This window comes from Pan paniscus, chromosome 11, assembly GCF_029289425.2.
Source record: "Pan paniscus chromosome 11, NHGRI_mPanPan1-v2.0_pri, whole genome shotgun sequence".
NCBI lineage: Eukaryota > Metazoa > Chordata > Mammalia > Primates > Hominidae > Pan > Pan paniscus.
The window spans coordinates 58,051,501-58,070,132 of record NC_073260.2 but is presented as its reverse complement, the minus strand read 5'-3'; positions in this window follow the sequence as shown (position 1 = coordinate 58,070,132).

The window sequence follows — 18,632 nt, the reverse complement described above, 5'->3', positions numbered from 1 at the left end:
GGTGCTGGGTTCTGGAAGGAGGAGGCAGTGAGTCCAGAAGCCCAGCCATATCAGGATGACATTTACCATGCATCAGTCCTCGTGTGTCTTCAGCATCTCTTTCACATGTCTGTGTCCTTGGAGATTGCTGGAACAATCCTTGCTTGTCCCTGTGTGTTCTGAGTGTGTGACTATTTGGCCCTAGGAGTCTTCTCAACAAAGAACAATTTCTGTTGTCTTTTTCCAAAAGACTTTATGAATAAAATGAAAATATGAGTAATATAAAATCAAAATATATTTTGATTTCTCATTTCAAAATTATCTACCTCTATAGTTTAATAGAACTCAATTATTGGCCCCAGAAGATAATTTTTTTCCAAAAGCATTTTCTAAATAATAACCAGTAGCTGACTACGTCATTTATATATGTCACATAGAAGATCTCCACAGTATATTCTTCAAATTCAGCTCAGATAATCCATGGAATGCTCAAGTTCCCTGTAACAAATTGAGCTCCTATATCTCTGTGGACTTATAATTGACTAATAAAAGTAAGACTTGTTTGCTAATGATAAAGATAATTTGTAAAAAATAAATCATTTTAGTTTGACCATGAGACGCACACATCCATTATCATTAAATGTGAAAATCTAGAATATATCCAGTTAATGGTCAAGTATCAACTTTATGTCCCACACTTGCCATGTAGAAGCTAAGCTTTTAAAATGCAGAATTATTTTCTACTTTTCTGTTATATGCATATATTATAAATGACAAGTATTTTAAATACTGGATTTTTTTAAAAATTGCTTTATTTTCTTCTGTTTTGACAAAAGTTGGCTTTCAAGTTTAATTAAGTTAAAAAAAAACGAACAACAAAAGTGTATTCCAATGGGAGAGAGATAAAGCATCTTTCTTATCTAAAATACAGGACCAGGCGCGGTGGCTCATGCCTGTAATCCCAGTACTTTGGGAGGCCAAGGCAGGTGGATCACCTGAGGTCAGGAGTTCGAGACCAGCCTGACCAACATGTCTCTACTAAAAATACAAAATTAGCCGGATGTGTTGGTCCATGCCTATAATCCCAGCTACTCGGGAAGCTGAGGCAGGAGAATCACTTGAACCCAGGAGGCGGAGGTTGCAGTGAGCCAAGATCATACCATTGCACTCCAGCCTGGGCAACAAGACTGAAACTCTGTCTTAAAAAATAATAATAAAATAAAAAATATATTTATATATGGTATATGAATTTGATACATTTTGCTTTATTTCAGGACTAATGTAATGCTACAGAAAAGGAATGACTCTAAACTCGCTTAATTTCTCCTGACTATAAATAGCCCTTGACCACTTTCAACTTTCCCACTGATAACTCTATAACATAGGGCAAGTTACTTGACCTCACTGAGCCTATTTTGTCATCTATAAATCAGCTAATAGGACCTAACTTATAGGTTTGCTGAGAGGTATAAGTAAGACAATAGAGTCTAGCATATGGTGGGGCTCAACAAATATTAGTACATTACTTACACTTTTTTTTTCACCCTGCTATGCCTTTCAGTTTATTTCTACTAAACTCTAAGTTATTAAAATACAGGCTGAAGTATTATTAATTTCCCTCTGTGTTCTCCCCAGTTCCTATCACAGTGCCAGGGACACGCAGGCCCCATAATCCTTCATGGTCAATTGAACTGACAGTGAACTATGTCTTCGTCCATTTGGGATGCTACAACAAAATACCATAGACTGGGTGACTTATAAACCACAGAAATGTGTTTCTTATCGTTCTGGAGGCTGGGAAGTCCAAGATCAGGGCATTGGCAGATTCAGTGTCTGGTGAAGGCCTGCTTTCTGGTTCATAGATGGGTGCTTTCTTGCTGTGTCCTCATGTGGTGATAGGGGCAAGCCAGTGCTCCTAGTCTCTTTGATAAGAGCACTAATCCCATTTCCGAGGGCCCATTGTGACTGAATCACTTCTCAGCAATCCTCCCTTCTAATCTCATCACTTTGGGGGCTAGGATTTCAACATATGAATTTGTGTGGGGGGCACAAACATTGAATCCATTGCAATGAACATCAAAGGATGGTACAGTGGTTAGTGTTTGTGTATCATGGCCTACCTAATAATTTTATGTCTTGGTTGCTGAAAATAAAACAAATAAAAGCTTTCATTTACATGCTTTTTTAGCACACCTTTTCTGGAAAAAATTCTCTATTTTAGTACTGGTTTGTGTGGCTCATACTACATCTATGGCCATTAAAATCCAATAGAACTCCAGAGTGAGGAAACACATTACTGTCTTTCTCTATGGTGTTTTCCAGGCAAGGTCAGATTGCCAGGATATCATCAGACATTTTTTGGTAGACAGTGAGGGGAGGGGGTGGAGAGGGTGCAGTTTATTATATGTAAATTATACCTCAATAAAGCTGGTACTTCTTTTAAAATTTGCCATAATTCTTTATATTATAAAGATATAAAGAAATTTTTGCACTGTCTCTCAAGTTTGTCCAGAGGATAAAATGAGAGGCATATAACAATATAAAATATTATTCAAAGATCAAACATTTATCCAAACTTTAATACTAGAGAAAGATGGGCAGGTATAAGCATGAGCAATGGGAAAATGAGAACGGGCAGGAGAAGGAAATGTTACTGAAGCAAAGTCAGAGATTGCCTGCTTAAAGAAGTTTTAAAAGCTAATTTACGGAGATGGCTTCTTTCCTTAAACCTCATGAACCAACCTCTACTACCTTCCAACTTTTCTTCTTCAGCTTCCTCACCTCTCTCAGCCTTCATAGAACTGAGGGGAGTTAGGGCCTTCCTCTGGATTCGGCTTTGGTTTAAGGGAATGTTGTGGCTGGTTTGATTTTCTGTCCAGAGCACTCAAACTTTCTCCATATCAGCAATAAGGCTGTTTCACTTTCTCATCACTTGTGTGTTTACTGGAGTAGCACTTTTAATTTCCTCCAGGAATGTTCTCTTTGCATGCACAGCTTGGCCAACTGTTTGGTGAAAGAGGCCTAGCTTCCCGTCTATCTTGGTTTCCAGGATGCCTTCCTCACTCAGCTCAATCATTTCTAGCTTTTGACTTAAAGTGAGAAATACGTGATTCGTCCTTTCATTTGAACACTTAGAGGTGATTGTAGGATTATTAATTGGCCTAATTTCAATACTGTTCTGTTTCAGGGAATACAGAGGCCTGAAGAGAGGAAAAAAGAGATGGGGGATGCTCGGTGGAGCAGTCAGAATACACACATTTACTGGCAAGTTTGTCATCTTATATTGTCACAGTCGTGGCACCCCAAAACAATTACAATAGTAACATCAAAGATTACTGATCACAGATCACATGACATAATAATACAAATTTAAAATATTGCAAGAGTTACCAGATGTGATACAGTGACACAAAGTGAGCACATGCTATTGGAGAAAATGGTGCTGATAGACTTGCTCAATGCAGAGTTGCCACATACCTTTAATTTATAAAAAATGCAGTATCTGAGAAGTGCAGTAAAGCAAAGCACAATAAAATCAGGTATGAGGCTGGGCATGGTGGCTCATGCCTGTAATCCCAACACTTTGGGAGGCTGAGGCGGGCAGATCACCTCAGGTCAGAAGTTCAACCAGCCTGACCAATATGGAGAAACTCCGTCTCTACTAAAAATACAAAATTAGCCGGGTGTGGTGATGCATGCCTGTAATCCCAGCTACTCGGGAGGCTGAGGCAGGAAAATCGCTTGAACCCAGGAGGGGGAAGTTGCGGTGAGCCGAGATCCTGCCGTTGCACTCCAGCCTGGGCTACAAGAGCAAAACTCCATCTCAAAAAAAAAAAAAAAAAAAAAAATAGAAACTAGAAAAGAAAATAAAACCAACAGTAAGCAGAAGAAAGGAAGTGAAAAGCATCAGTGTAGAAATCAATGCAATAGAAAACAGGAAAAATCATTTACAGGAAATAAATGAAACCAAACTCTGTCTCTTTGAGAAGGTCCATAGTATTGATAAACTTCTATTCAGGCTTATCAGGAAAAAAAGAGAGAAAACAAAAACAACCTATCAGGAATAAGAGAAGTAACATAACAACAGATTCAACAGATGCTAAAGAGATAATAAATGGTAATTATGAACAACATTGTGCCAACAGATTTGACAACTTAGATGAAGTGGACAAATTTCTCCAAAGACACAATTAGCTAGTCTTACTCAAAAAGAAACAGACAGAATAGCCCGGTATCTATTAAAGAAATTGAAGCTGTAATTTAAAACCTTTCCACAAAGACTCCAATGCTAGGTCTAAATGGCTTCAGTGAAGAATTCTACCAAACATTTAAGAAAAACATGATACCAATTCTGCTAGTTCTTACCAATTATTCTAATTAAAGAGAAAATTGAAAAAGGAAGGAATACTTCCTAATAACCTCTTGCACTTTTCTCAGACTTGTAAGTGTGACACTGGGATGACCAGTTCTTGGGGAGAATTTTATATTCTTTACAGGTGAATTGGCTACAACCACAGGCAATTTCAATTTCTTTCCAAATTTCTTCATGGGAATATCTGAGGAAAAATAAAGTGCTTTTGAAATATAAACACTTTCTAGGAATAAAGGAATGTTGCTTATACATGATTTTACCAATGGTCTCATGAAAATTGTGTGGAGGACTGTGGCTATAAACACAATGGTTTGAATTTTATGTAAATTCATAGCTTTTTATTGTTATTTTTAAATACAGAAAAGTTCTGAAGATAGTAATTTTATTTGCCAGTTTTTTGGAAACTTTATATCTGAGGAAGATCTGCTGGAAGATGTCATTTGGGGTAATGCAAAATATTTCTGGAAGACACAAGTAAAATGGGCCCTCATTGACCAAGTAGTTTGTATAGATGTAGTGATTAAACTATTAAGTAGAGGGGAGGTTGCAAAAATATTTGACAAAATGAAATGTGTGCCTGCAGTGCAAAACCACTGATCCTGCTCACAAACAGGCATAGTGAGAAAGATTTCTATATGCCTGGTAGAACAACCTCTGTGGGCCATCTTAAGCACTGGTGAATAACACTTTTATGCATTCTATTACATCTGAATTTCACCACTTAACATGATACTTAAGCTGAATTAAAATGCCTTAATACTGTTGCCTTAATATTCTTCCAAGGTTTAGCACCTGGTCCTTTTAATAAAAGAAAAGATAGGTTATGGTTAACTTTTTTTGAAAAGGTACTCAAATATGTCAACTTTATTGTTTCTAGATATACACCCTTTTGTACTGAAAATTGTAAAAATAGCATGAAGTTTCCTCTTATTGCAATCCAAATTTTTGAAAGCCAGAAATTCTAATTATTATGCTCTTGACAACTTACCTAATGCTTTGTTTATACACAAGTAACTTTGCTTCAATTTCTTGATGTTGGGTTTCATCTCACTGACTTTGGGCTTCTAAATGGGAATATTTACGTCCTCTTCCCTTCTTTGGGTCAAATCAAACAGTAGAGCTAAAGTTATTCAAATACATTCAAACTACACAGACCCCTTATAAATTACTAGTATCATGGTAGGAAGGAAAATATATAAGAAGAAAAATACATCCTAGAACTCATTATCAAAATTATTGGTGTATAGTCTATACTAGCATAGAGTAGCTTTCTCAACCTGCTATGTAAAATTACCAGCAAGAAAAAAAAGTGCAAGAATAAGGTCTATAACTGAAGTGGCTCGGTGTCATGATTCCCTATTCTAGCATTCTCAGAAGGATCCCATCCATTAGACATGCAGAAACTGCAGCCCATCCAAATGTGATCTGTTTAATCAATAATCAACATTTCATATTGAAGACAGTATTTTTGCTATATGTGCTTGTCATAATGAAGGACGGTGTACAAAGAACAAGTTGAACCAGATGAACACTTTAATTTTGATGCCAAAATCAATCACTTTTTGTCATAACACCAGGCATAGATAATGGTTGATCCAGTGCACACTGTCTGTATTACCCCATAATTTCCTGCAGCAGACATGTTATAATTTGACATACTCCTTGATCATTAACACATTGCAGTAGTCAGATATACGTGTCAAGATTAAGGTAAATGTCAGTAGAAGACTCAGTGAAGGCTTGGAAATCTTGCAGCTTGCTCTCAGAGACACTGCCAACTGAAATGATAAATGTCAATTGGGCTGTGGTACTATTCTCATCGACGTATCAATAAATAAAGGGATGCTGGGGAAAAAATGTTCTTCCAGATACCTGCCCACTCTGAACCTAGAGTTCTTTTCATCACTGTGAAAGACAGCTCCCTACACACCGCAGCCATTTCCTGGGAGGACTCTGAGCTGTGATTTTAATAACAGAATGCACTCATCTGCCATTTTTCTTCCAGAATTGCTTGTGAATATCCTGCATGCTATCCAAGTCTCTCCACCCTTGTAGTCTTTGTATAAATGGGTTCATTTTGTTGTTTTTAATTTTTTTGAGACAGAGTCTCACTCTGTGGCCCATGCTGGCGTGCATTGGCGATATCTGGGCTCACTGCAACCTCCGCCTCCCAGGTTCAAGCTCTTCTCCTGCCTCAGCTTCCTGAGTAGCTGGGATTACAGGCGCGCACCAACACGCCTGGCTAATTTTTATATTTTCAGTAGAGACGGGGTTTTGCCGTGTTGGCCAGGCTGGTCTTGAGCTCCTGGCCTCAAGCGATCCACTCGCCTCGGCCTCCCAAACTGCTGGGATTACAGGCTTGAGCCATTGCGCCCGGCCCCTTTGTTCTTATTTGTTGTTATTGCAGTGGGATTCTAGGAGGTGCTGGGAGTGGAGAAGTTAATCAACATATTTAGCTAGCTTGAATAGACATCCCAGTATTGATAGAGTTGCAATCTTAAAAAAAGAAAGAAAGAAAGGGGAAAAAAAAGCCCAACAGTCATGGGATGAAAAAGTATTTGGGCGAGGATGAAAGAGTCAAACTCTCACTGTGCACGTGAAATCACAAGTATGGGCCGGGCGCAGTGGCTCACGCCTGTAATCCCAGCACTTTGGGAGGCGGGTGGATCACGGGGTCAGGAGATCGAGACCATCTTGGCTAACACGGTGAAACCCCGTCTCTACTAAAAAAAAAAAAAATACAAAAAATTAGCCGGGCATGGTGGCGGGCGCCTGTAGTCCCAGCTACTCGGGAGACTGAGGCAGGAGAATGGCGTGAACCTGGGAGGCGGAGCTTGCAGTGAGCTGAGATGGCGCCACTGCACTCCAGCCTGGGCAACAAGGCAAGACTCCATCTCAGAAAAAAAAGAAAGAAAGAAAGAAAAAGAAATCACAAGTACGTACACACGCAACTGTCCTGGTACTAACACAACATTTTGGTTTTCTTATTGAAATTTTATTGAATATTGAAATACATTTTATTGAAGTTGAGAGTTGTATCTTCTTTGACCATGACCGCCAACATGTATGTGCAATAAAAGCTTTAAGAATATTTGCATTTGACCCCTAAAATAAGGAACTTGGATTTAATAATTTGGCAGTTGCTTTGTTTCATTTAAATTTGAATATTTTTCTGTTTTATTTTAATAGATTGTTCCTATTGCATTATTCAAAGGTGTTAAAAAAAACTATGTGGTTGATTAGAGAACATTTATTATGTATATTTATTTGTGAATATTTATAATAATGAGTGTTTATTAAATATGTACATATTATACATTATACCAGGTACATATTGTATATGTTATACATTATATAAGGTAGGGAATATACGTTGCCCATGTGGAGTTTATAATATAGCTGGAAAAATAATATCAACATACATACTGTATGATTCCAGCTACTTTTTTTTGTTTCTTTTTGAGATGCAATCTTGCTCTGTCACACAGGCTGGAGTGCAGTGGTGTGATCTTGGCTCACTGCCACCTCCGCCTCCCAGGCTCAAGCAATTCTCCTGCCTCAGCCTCCTCAGTAGCTGGGATTACAGGCACGTGCCACCAGGCCCAGCTAATTTTTGTATTTTCAGGAGAGACGAGGTTTCACTGTGTTGTTCAGGCTGGTCTTGAACTCCTGACCTCGTGATCCTCTCACCTTTGCCTCCCAAAGTGCTGGGATCACAGGTGTGAGCCACCACGCCTGGCCTTTTGCCCACTTTTAAGTTGGATTACTTGTTTTCTTATTGTAGAGTTTCAAGTATTCTCTGCATATTTTGAATACTAGCCCTTTATCAGATATGTTCTCCCTCCCTGTGACTTGTTTTCTAATTCTTTTAACAGTGTCACCCATGCAGTAGAAGTTTTTTTATTTTTTTAATTATAATAAAGTCCCACTTAGCAAGTTTTTCTTCTATAGGTCACACTATAGGGTTGTATTTAAAAACTCATAGTCAAACCCAAGGTCACCTGTATTTTCTCCTGTTATCTTTTAGAAGTTTTATAGTTTTGCACTTTAAATTTAAGTCTATGATCCATTTTGAGTTAATTTTTGTGAGAAGTGTAAGGTCAGTATCTAGATTCATTTTTGTACATGTGGTTGTCCAGTAGTTTTAACGCCATTTGTTAAGAAGCATATCTTTTTCCCATTGAATTACCTTTGCTTATTTGTCAAAGATCTATTGACTATATTTGTGAGGGTCTCTATCTGTACTCTGTGTTCTCTTCCATTGATCTATTTGTCTATTCTTTACCAATACCACACTCTCTTGATTACTGTAAGTTTACAGTAAGTCTTGAAGTCAGTAAGCATTAGTTCTCTAATTTTGTTCTTCTTTAATATTATGTTGGCTTTTCTGCATCTCGTGACTTTCTATAGATTTGGAGTCAGCTAGTCAATATCTACAAAGTAGCTTGCTTGGATTTTGATAAGTACTGCATTGATCCCAATACTGATCTGTAGATCAAGTTGAAAGAACTGATATCTTAACAATATTGAGTTTTCTTATTCATTAACATGCAGTAAGTCGATTTTTTAGATCTTCTGTGGTTTCGTTCATCAGATTTTCATAGTTTTCCTCAGATAGATACTATACATATTTTGTTAGACTTATACATAAGTATTTCATTTTTGGTGCTAATGTAAATTTAATTTTAAATTTCAACTGTTCATTGATGGCATATAGAAAAAGAAATGACTTTTGTAAATTAACTTTGTATCCTTCATCCTTGCTGTAATCACTTATAAAAGATTATATACATAGAATTCATTCTAGGAGTTTTTTGTTTATTCTTTGTGATTTTCTACATAGGCACTCATGGCATACATGAACAAAGACAGTTTTATCACTTCCTTTCTTTTTTTTTTTTTTTTTGAGACGGAGTCTCGCTCTGTCACCCAGGCTGGAGTGCAGTGGCTGGATCTCGGCTCACTGCAAGCTCTGCCTCCCAGATTCACGCCATTCTCCTGCCTCAGTCTCCCGAGTAGCTGGGACTACAGGCGCCCGCCACCACGCCCGGCTAATTTTTTGTATTTTTAGTAGAGACGGGGTTTCGCCATGTTAGCCAGGATGGTCTCGATCTCCTGGTCTCATGATCCGCCTCCCTCGATATCCCAAAGTGCTGGGATTACAGGCGTTAGCCACTGAGCCCCGCTATCACTTCCTTTCTTATCTGTATACCTTTTATTTATTTTTTCTGTCTTATTGCATTAGTTAGGACTTTCCACACAAGTAAGAGTGATAAGAGGAGACATCCTTGTTTTGTTCCTGTTCTTAGTGGGAAAGTATCTCACTTTTCAGGCTTGAGTATCATGTTAAGTGGAGGGGTTTTTTAGATTTAAAAAATCAATTTGAAGAAGTTTCTCTCTATTGCTAGTTTGCTGAAAGTTTTTGTCTGTTTGTTTTGTTTTTTGAGGCAGAGTCTCACTCTGTCCCCCAGGCTGGAGTGCAGTGGTGTGATCTCGGCTCACTGCAACCTCCGCTTCCTGGGTTCAAGCGATTCTCCTGTCTCAGCTTCTTGAGTAGCTGGGATATAGGTGCGCGCTATCATGCCCGGCTAATTTTTTCTTTTTTTTTTTTTTTTTTTGTATTTTTAGTAGAGATGAGGTTTCACTGTGTTAGCCAGGATGGTCTCGATTTCCTAACCTCGTGATCTGCCTGCCTTGGCCTCCCAAAGTGCTGGGATTACAGGCATGAGCCACCACACCCAGCCTGCTGAAAGTTTTTATCATGAATGATTGTTAGATATTGTCAAATTCTTTTTATGCATCTATTGATAAGATTACATGATTTTTCTTCTTTAACCCATTGGTATAATGGACTGATCTTTGACTGTTGAACTAGGCTTGCATTCTGGAGTACATCCCACTTTGTTATGGTATATAATACTTTCCTTGTTTCTTTTTTAAACTATTGTATTTATTATTTTTAACACTTTTTCACAACTTCAATGACAATCAAATAAGCCACCTCCTGTGTTGTGTTTCTCTGTGCTGCTTGAAGCTGCCTGTGCTTACTTTTGATTCTACATAGCTTCTCCCCTTAGAATGACATACATAGTACAGCATTCAACATATGCTAACTCTTAGTGTTGTTATTATCTGAAGACCCTCAAGGACTGCTCATGGTGCTGATGTGGTTGGAGGGGACATGACTTGAACCATGTCTTGTAACTTTGCATGAATTATTTACACATGCTTGAGACAAGGTTAGTTTTCTGCATCAAAGAATGAGCAGGGAGATGATAAAGAGGTGGCTAGCTCCATCCTGTTCCAGCTATGGTCATTGCTGACGTGCACTTTGCATACACACGCTCATCCAAGTTGCATACTGCACTCAATCAGACTCAGGTGTGAAAGAGAGGTAGGAAAGAGGGACATGAGCCCACTTTCAGCTCTGGTTTATTCAGCTGTTATCACTGCTCTGTATGAGGACTGAAATGAAATCCTCAGCTAATACTGAACTGGAAGGAGCAGCCTGTGTGTGGTGAAGAGATAAAACCTAAAACAATCTTAACAGAAACAAAGCACTTTTCCAAACTAAGAAGAGGGCGATAAATGTAGTTTGACACTTTAGTTTAAAAATACACAAATTTAGGCCGGGTGTGGTGGCTCACACCTGTAATCTCAGCACTTTGGGAGGCTGAGGTGGGCAGATCACGAGGTCAGCAGTTCTAGACCAGCCTGGCCAATATGGTGAAACTCTGTCTTTACTAAAAATACAAAAATTAGCTGGGCGTGGTGGTGTGCACCTGTGCTCCCAGCTACTCGGGAGGCTGAGGGAGAAGATTCGCTTGAACCCAGGAGGCGGGGCTGCAGTGAGCCGAGATCGTACCACTGCACTCCAGCCTGGGTGACAGAGTGAGACTCTGTCTCAAAAAAAAAAAAAAAAAACACACAAATATTAGAATAATGCCTGTGAAACAAAAGTGACCTGAGTTTATGTCCCTGTGGCCTTGACAAAAGCCTGTGGTATAATGAGGTCACCTCATATCTTAGTGAGTTTGAAGGGAGTGAGGTCTCTCCTGCCCCCAGCTTCAGACCACACTGAAGAGCTTGAGCCCAGTTCCAGCCGTTGGATATTCAGTAAGATGTCAATAAATCAGAGTTTGTCAAGAGAAGGAGGGTGAAGGGCCTTCTACCCTGACATGCCGGGTCTCAGACAGAGAGGAAGGCATTAGTTGCAGGAGAGAGAAAACTCAGGCATGAGCAGGATGGTCAACTTTAAATTCTACAGCTCCCTCCCATGGAGGAGACATTAGACTCACACTAAGAAGATAGGTCTGTAATTGGTGGATGGGGCTGCAGGAAGCTGTACCACAGACAAACAAAAAGAAGAACTCAGGAATGAGGATTCTCAAAAATGAATGTGTTTTCTCTCAAAGAATGTATGACAGTGTATTCATACAGTGATTCTCTGTTATCTATAGAAGTCTAAATTCCATAAGAAGTTCAGAAGATCCTTTGTTCCTCACTTCCTGCCTGTAAGCCAGTTTCATCTCCCGGACACACTCTGCCACCCTGTGTGCCCTGAGTCATAGCCCCTCTGCACTAACTATACTTCTCCCAAAAACAGCATACTCCTTTCACCTTCCTGCCTCTGCCCACGACTTCCTCTTGGTCTGGAATGCCCCCAACAGTTCAGCTCTTAAAGCTCATATACCCTCAGGCCATAGTTGAAAATATGTATATCCTTGTTTATTCTCAACAGTTCCAATAAAAATCCGCCTCCCCTTTGAAGTCTTCAAGACTGCTATACTTTAACCTCCAAAGCAAAGTTAGATACCCCATGATCTCTGCTCCCATGACACCCATCCACTTCGATTATGGCATGTTCCACATTCTAATTATTTGCTTACTGTCTCCTCTAGTTGACTTTGAGCAGACACCTTGTCTTATTCATGTCTGCATCTGAAGAGTTTTCACACAGGGCTCACACCACAATGGGTGAATGAGCACTCAGAGAGGAATCTGTACCCAGGTGAAGGCATGGACCCTTCAGCACTAAGCTTCTGTGATCTCATAACATCTTGCCTTAATATTCTTCTAAGGTTTAGCACCTGATCCTTTTAAACACGTTTGTTAACAAACAATAAATAGGCTATGGTTAACTTTTAAATAACTAGTTACTCTTTATTATGAAATAAGAATTTTGGAAGAGGCGAAGTGATCTATATACATGGGACGGAGGAAAGTGAATATCAATGGCCTATGACGCATCATTAAGTTTCTTTTCTATTTCATAGAATTTTCTACTCACATTACTGTCTTATTCAGTGTTCTTTTGTTTGGTGTTGAACCAGCGCAAAATCTCTGAGGTTAAAATGGAATTATTCTAAAGGCTGGAAGCCTGGTAGCTTCAAGAGCTAGAACCAAAGTCTGGAAAGAGCTCCAGGAGCAGCTCCAGCTACTCTAAGTAAATCTCTCCCAGGCGCTCTGATCGCTTTTCACAACTTCTCTCTCCACATCACTTCAGCTTTTCTTTCCACAGGTCGACTATGTCTGCTTTTCTAAGCTGCTGGTTAAATATGGAAGCACCAACGATCCCAAACTTAAATATTCTAAGTTGAAATGACCCATAAGGAAAGACCAGTATCTCTCAATCCCAATTCCCACATTTTAAAGAGAAAATGTGGTTGGGTCAGTTGTTCTACCTTTAAATGAATAGGGTCAGGTATGGGACATGATTCCATAACACAAACATGGCAGGCAGGGCTCACCATTGTGGGGTCAGTCCTCAGATAAAATTTTTTTTTTTTTTTTTTTTTTTGAGACGGCATCTCACTCTGTCACTCAGGCTGGAGTGCAGTGGTGCAATCTCGGCTCACTGCAACCTCTGCCTCCTGGATTCAAGCGAGTCTCCTGTCTCAGCCTCCTGAGTAGCTGGGATTACAGATTTGCGCCACCATGCCTGGCTAATTTTTGTATTTTTAGTAGAGAGGGAAGTTCTACCATGTTGGCCAGGCTGGTCTTGAACTCCTGACCTCAGGTGATCCACCCACCTCGGCCACCCAAAGTGCTGGGATTACAGGTGTAAGCCACCGCTCCTGGCCAATAAATTTATTTATTTATTATTTTATTTATTTATGTTTTTGAGACGGAGTCTGGCTCTGTCGCCCAGGCTGGAGTGCAGTGGTGTGATCTCGGCTCACTGAAAGCTCCGCCATTCTCCTGCCTCAGCCTCCTGAGTAGCTGGGACTACAGACGCCTGCCACCACGTCCGGCCAATTTTTGTATTTCTTAAGTAGAGACGGGGTTTCACCGCATTAGCCAGGATGGTCTCGATCTTCTGACCTTGTGATCCGCCCGCCTCGGCCTCCCAAAGTGCTGGGGTTACAGGTGTGAGCCACCGCACCTGGCCCAGAACTTTATTATAGGTGGGACACACATACCAAAAGAATCAGTGCACCACAATGATCTAATTCAATTTTGCTTTTTGAGAGGGTTTACAGAAAGATTAAACTGACTGATTAACATTGAGCGCTCTTTTCCCCTTAGACCAAATTTTAGTTAGCTATTGTCAACTATAAAGCTCATTATTATTCTTATGAACTTTAGAATCTAAAAAGATAAATCAGTCATTTGCCTGTTTGTTAAGACGTTGTCTGAGCCATCCCTACAAGACAGGTAAAGACAGCACTCAGCACAGGACTGTGGCCTACGCTGATCTCTCCTTACTTCCATTATCTGCATTCACATCCATGTCTTAAATTACTGCCTTCTCAAAGTTAACAACTACATTAGTATTTTCTTGTTTACTATCTTTTTGTTTTGTTTTGTTTTTGTTTTTGTTTTTTCTTTTTTGAGAGGGTGTCTCGCTCTGTCGCCCAGTCTGGAGTGCAGTGGCGCGATCTCGGCTCACTGCAACCTCCACCTCCCGGGTTCACGCCATTCTCCTGCCTCAGCCTCCCAAGTAGCTGGGATTACAGGCGTGAGCCCCCACGCCCGCCGAATTTTTTGTATTTTTAGTAGAGATGGGGTTTCACTGTGTTAGCCAGGATGGTCTTGATCTCCTGACCTCGGAATCCACCTGCCTCGACCTCCCAAAATGCTGGGATTACAGGCGTTAGCCACCGCGCCCGGCCCACTCTCTGTTCAACTCGGGAATCCCTGTCTTCTTCCTGTCTTGAAAGCTTCAGCCTTCTGAGATTTAAGAATACAATTTCAGGCTGGGCGCGGTGGCTCACGCCTGTAATCCCAGCACTTTGGGAGGTCGAGGCGGGTGGATTCCAAGGTCAGGAGATCAAGACCATCCTGGCTAACACGGTGAAACCCTGGCTAACACGGTGAAACCCCGTCTCTACAAAAAATACAAAAAATTAGCCGGGCGCCTGTAGTCCCAGCTACTCGGGAGGCTGAGGCGAGAGAATGGCGTGAACCCGGAGGCGGAGCCTGCAGTGAGCCGAGATTGCGCCGCTGCCCTCCAGCGTGGGCGACAGAGCGACACTGTCTCAAAACAAAAAACAAAACAAAATTCAATTTCAAAACCTAGATAAAAACTAAATCTTTTGAGATTCAGTGCTAAATTCTCAATTTGTGTTCACTAAAAGACGTATACTTGGGCAGTGACTAATTTGATAGTTATTTCCCTTGGACTGATAAGTACATTCCTTTTTTTTTTTTTTTTTTTTTTTTTTTTGTTAGACAGAGTCTTGCTCTGTCGGCCAGGCTGGAGTGGCATGATCTCGGCTAACTGCAACCACCATCTCCTGGGTTCAAGCAATTCTCCTGCCTCAGCCTCCCGAGTAGCTGGGATTACAGGCGTGTGCCACCATGCCCGGCTAATTTTTGTAATTTGAGTAGAGACGGGGTTTCACCATGTTGACCAGGCTGGTCTCAAACTCCTGACCTCAGGTGATCTGGCCTCCTCGGCCTCCCAAAGTGCTGGGACTACAGGTGTGAGCCACTGTGCCCCACCCAAGTGCATTCATTTTTAAACAATTAAGAGGTTTTGTAATGACTTGTGAAATGAGGTGATGAAATATAATTAAAATAATCACTATTTTAATGGTAGTTCTCCATGGAATATTTCACAAAATTATTCAGCACCTTGTTAGGTTTTTAAGAGCTAATAATGAAATAATATATCAATAAGCCAGGAACATAGTGTTATAAATAGATACAAAATACTTTATACTTTAGAGATTGGAGTTTTGTATTCACAGAGATGGGAGTGAAATAAAGCAGTTGTTCTTGTAACTCTTGGCACTGAGACTATGTGACCTGTGATTTTGATATATGAGAGAAAAGCCAGATTTTATATGCAAGATGTTGGACAATAGATTTAGAGAGAAAATGTATCAGAATACACACTGAGGCAATAATTGCCTGTTTACAGATGAAACAGGAAAGACAAGATATAGAACTACAAAATAAATATAAATGGTAATACTTAGCAGCATATTGAGCCAATTTATTTGGAGAAAATAATGAGAACACGCAGGGCAGCACTGATGCTATTACTTGTTAAATAGACAAAAATTTATATTTTTTCCACTCAGGAGACTGTTTTTAGTAGTTTACTACTAGACAAGATGGTATGTTGAATAAAGCTAATGTACTTACTCTGTTTTGTTTCTTCTTTTTTTTAAGTTCTGGAATAATATTCAGGAGAAAGAAAATCATAAGTTTGTTTAAAATTTCTTTTTCTTGAAACAGATTTATATTATTGAAAAATTAAATAACAGGTCACTACATAAATATCCCTGAAATTTTTTTTTTTTTTTCTTTTTTTGAGACGGAGTCACGCTCTGTTGCCAGGCTGGAGAGCGGTGGCGCCACCTTGGCTCACTGCAACCGCCGCCTCCTGGGTTCAAGCAATTCTCCTGCTTCAGCCTCCTGAGTAGCTGGGACTACAGGCTCGCACCACCACACCCAGCTAATTTTTTGTGTTTTTAGTAGAGACAGCATTTCATCATGTTGCCCAGGATAGTCTTGATCTCTTGACCTCGTAATCTTCCCGTCTCAACCTCCCAAAGTGCTGGGATTACAGGCATGAGCCACAGCGCCCAGCCAAAAATGTCGGTGAATTTTCAGAGACTAGATCCATTCAGTGAACACAGCCAGAGCTCTGTTGGATGCAAATGACAAAGACACAACTCAAACATACTTTAACTCATGTTACAAAATGCTAACATACCTTAGGGCATAAGCAGCATCTCTAGAATTTAGTCTTACCTCTTCCATCTCTACCTTTCTCTGTGTTGGTTCCATTTTATTTGTTTCCTGCAATGACTCATATCTTCTGATTGAAAAACAAGCGGCCGGGCGCGGTGGCTAATGCTTGTAATCCCAGCACTTTGGGAGGCCGAGGCGGGTGGATCACGAGGTCAGGAGATCGAGACCAACCTGGCTAACACGGTGAAACCCCGTCTCTACTAAAAATACAAAAAAAATTAGCCGGGCATGGTGGCAGGCGCTTGTAGTCCCAGCTACTTGGGAGGCTGAGGCAGGAGAATAGCGTGAACCTGGGAGGCGGAGCTTGCATTGAGCCAAGATCGCGCCATTGCACGCCAGCCTGGGCGACAGAGACAGACTCCATCTCAACAACAACAACAACAACAAAAAAAAAAAAAAAAAAAAGAAGCCTGGTGGATATTCATTTCTGCAAGAATACTCAGGGAGTTCTATCATCGGGGACCTTTTCTGGACATGGTTTGCCTCTCCAGGCCTTGAGAACCATATCTTTCTCCCCAAAACACTTTTGTTTCTGAGCATCCTCAGAGTCCATTTTTTCTGACCCAAATTGCTGCTCAGTAAAGGGACACAGATATTTAAGGGACCTGAGGGGATGGTCCAAAAAGAGTAATTTTCTAGAGTGTCCATATATTTTTAAGTAATTGTAGAGGCATCAATCAGGATATCACTCTTCCTCCATTCACCCACCAAGAGATTGGGAATTGCCTTGTTCAATGTCGAAAGGCTGTCCTGGCTCACTCTTTCAGCACTCTGCAAAAGATGAGTGTTATCGCAATGACATAGTGCCCACACACACCCAGGGAAAACCGCAGCTTTTGAAAAATGTTATAAACAAAATAACTGCATTGAATTCCACCAGATAAATTACAGATCATTTCTTTGAAAGTTAACACCGTGAGAACAATGTGTTTGATTTTTTGTTTTCTCAAAGTAAAAGTTTAGACAAGTATATTCTAGTAATACCATTTTATTTTTCATTTGAGACAGGGTCTCACTCTGTCATTCAGTCTGGAGTACAGTGGTGTGATCGCAGCTCACTGCAGCCTCAACCTCCCAGGCTCAGGTGACCCTTCCACCTCAGCTTCCCATGTAACTGAGACTACAGGCATGTACCACCACACCCATCTGGTAGTATCTATACAGATCAGAGTTTACTTCTATATGATAATGGAACAACTTTGACATGACAGAACATTCATAAGCAATTTTGGCATGTAAGTAACTGTTCTGATATTCGAAGCTCTCAATTGTATGATAAGCAATCCAACTCAACTAGTTAAACAAAGACAAAAAACCTCTACTATAAAAACATTGGAGAATCTTACCACATTTTGAGTATTTTAGTAGCTGAGTAAAAGAGACAAAATATATGAACATTTAAAATGCCCTTTAATGTCTGTTCATTGTTTTCTGTGATTATAATAGTAAGAGCTGTGCGTGTGTTCTTTGGTTTAAATAGCACTACATTCTTCTTTGATATAATTTTTATATCCTCCCTCCCTCTCTCTCTCTCTCTGTGTATATATATACACACACACACATAATATGTACATAGAATATATATACTGACACATACATACATTCATATATAAAATTTGAAATTAAAATATTAAGTATGGCTGGGCATGGTGGCTCACGCCTGTAATCCCAGCACTTTGAGAGGCCAAGGCAGGTGTATTATGAGGTCAAGAGTTCAAGACCAGCTTGGCCAAGATGGCGAAACCCCATCTTTACTAAAAATACAAAAACTAGCTACGCGTGGTGGCAGGCACCTGTAATCCCAGCTACTCGGGAGGCTGAGGCAGAGAATTGCTTGAACCCAGGAGGCAGAGAATGCAGTGAGCTGAGATTGCACCACTACACTCCAGCCTGGGTGGAGCAAGACTCTGTCTCAAAAAAATAAAAAATAAAATAAAGAAAGAAGGAAAATATTAAGCATGAACATAAAAAAGAACAAGAGCTGGTATAATTAGAATTACTGTTTTGAAACTTTTCTCTTAAGTACTTTTGGTCATATTAATCAGTTGCTCTAAAATTTCAACATGGACATTTT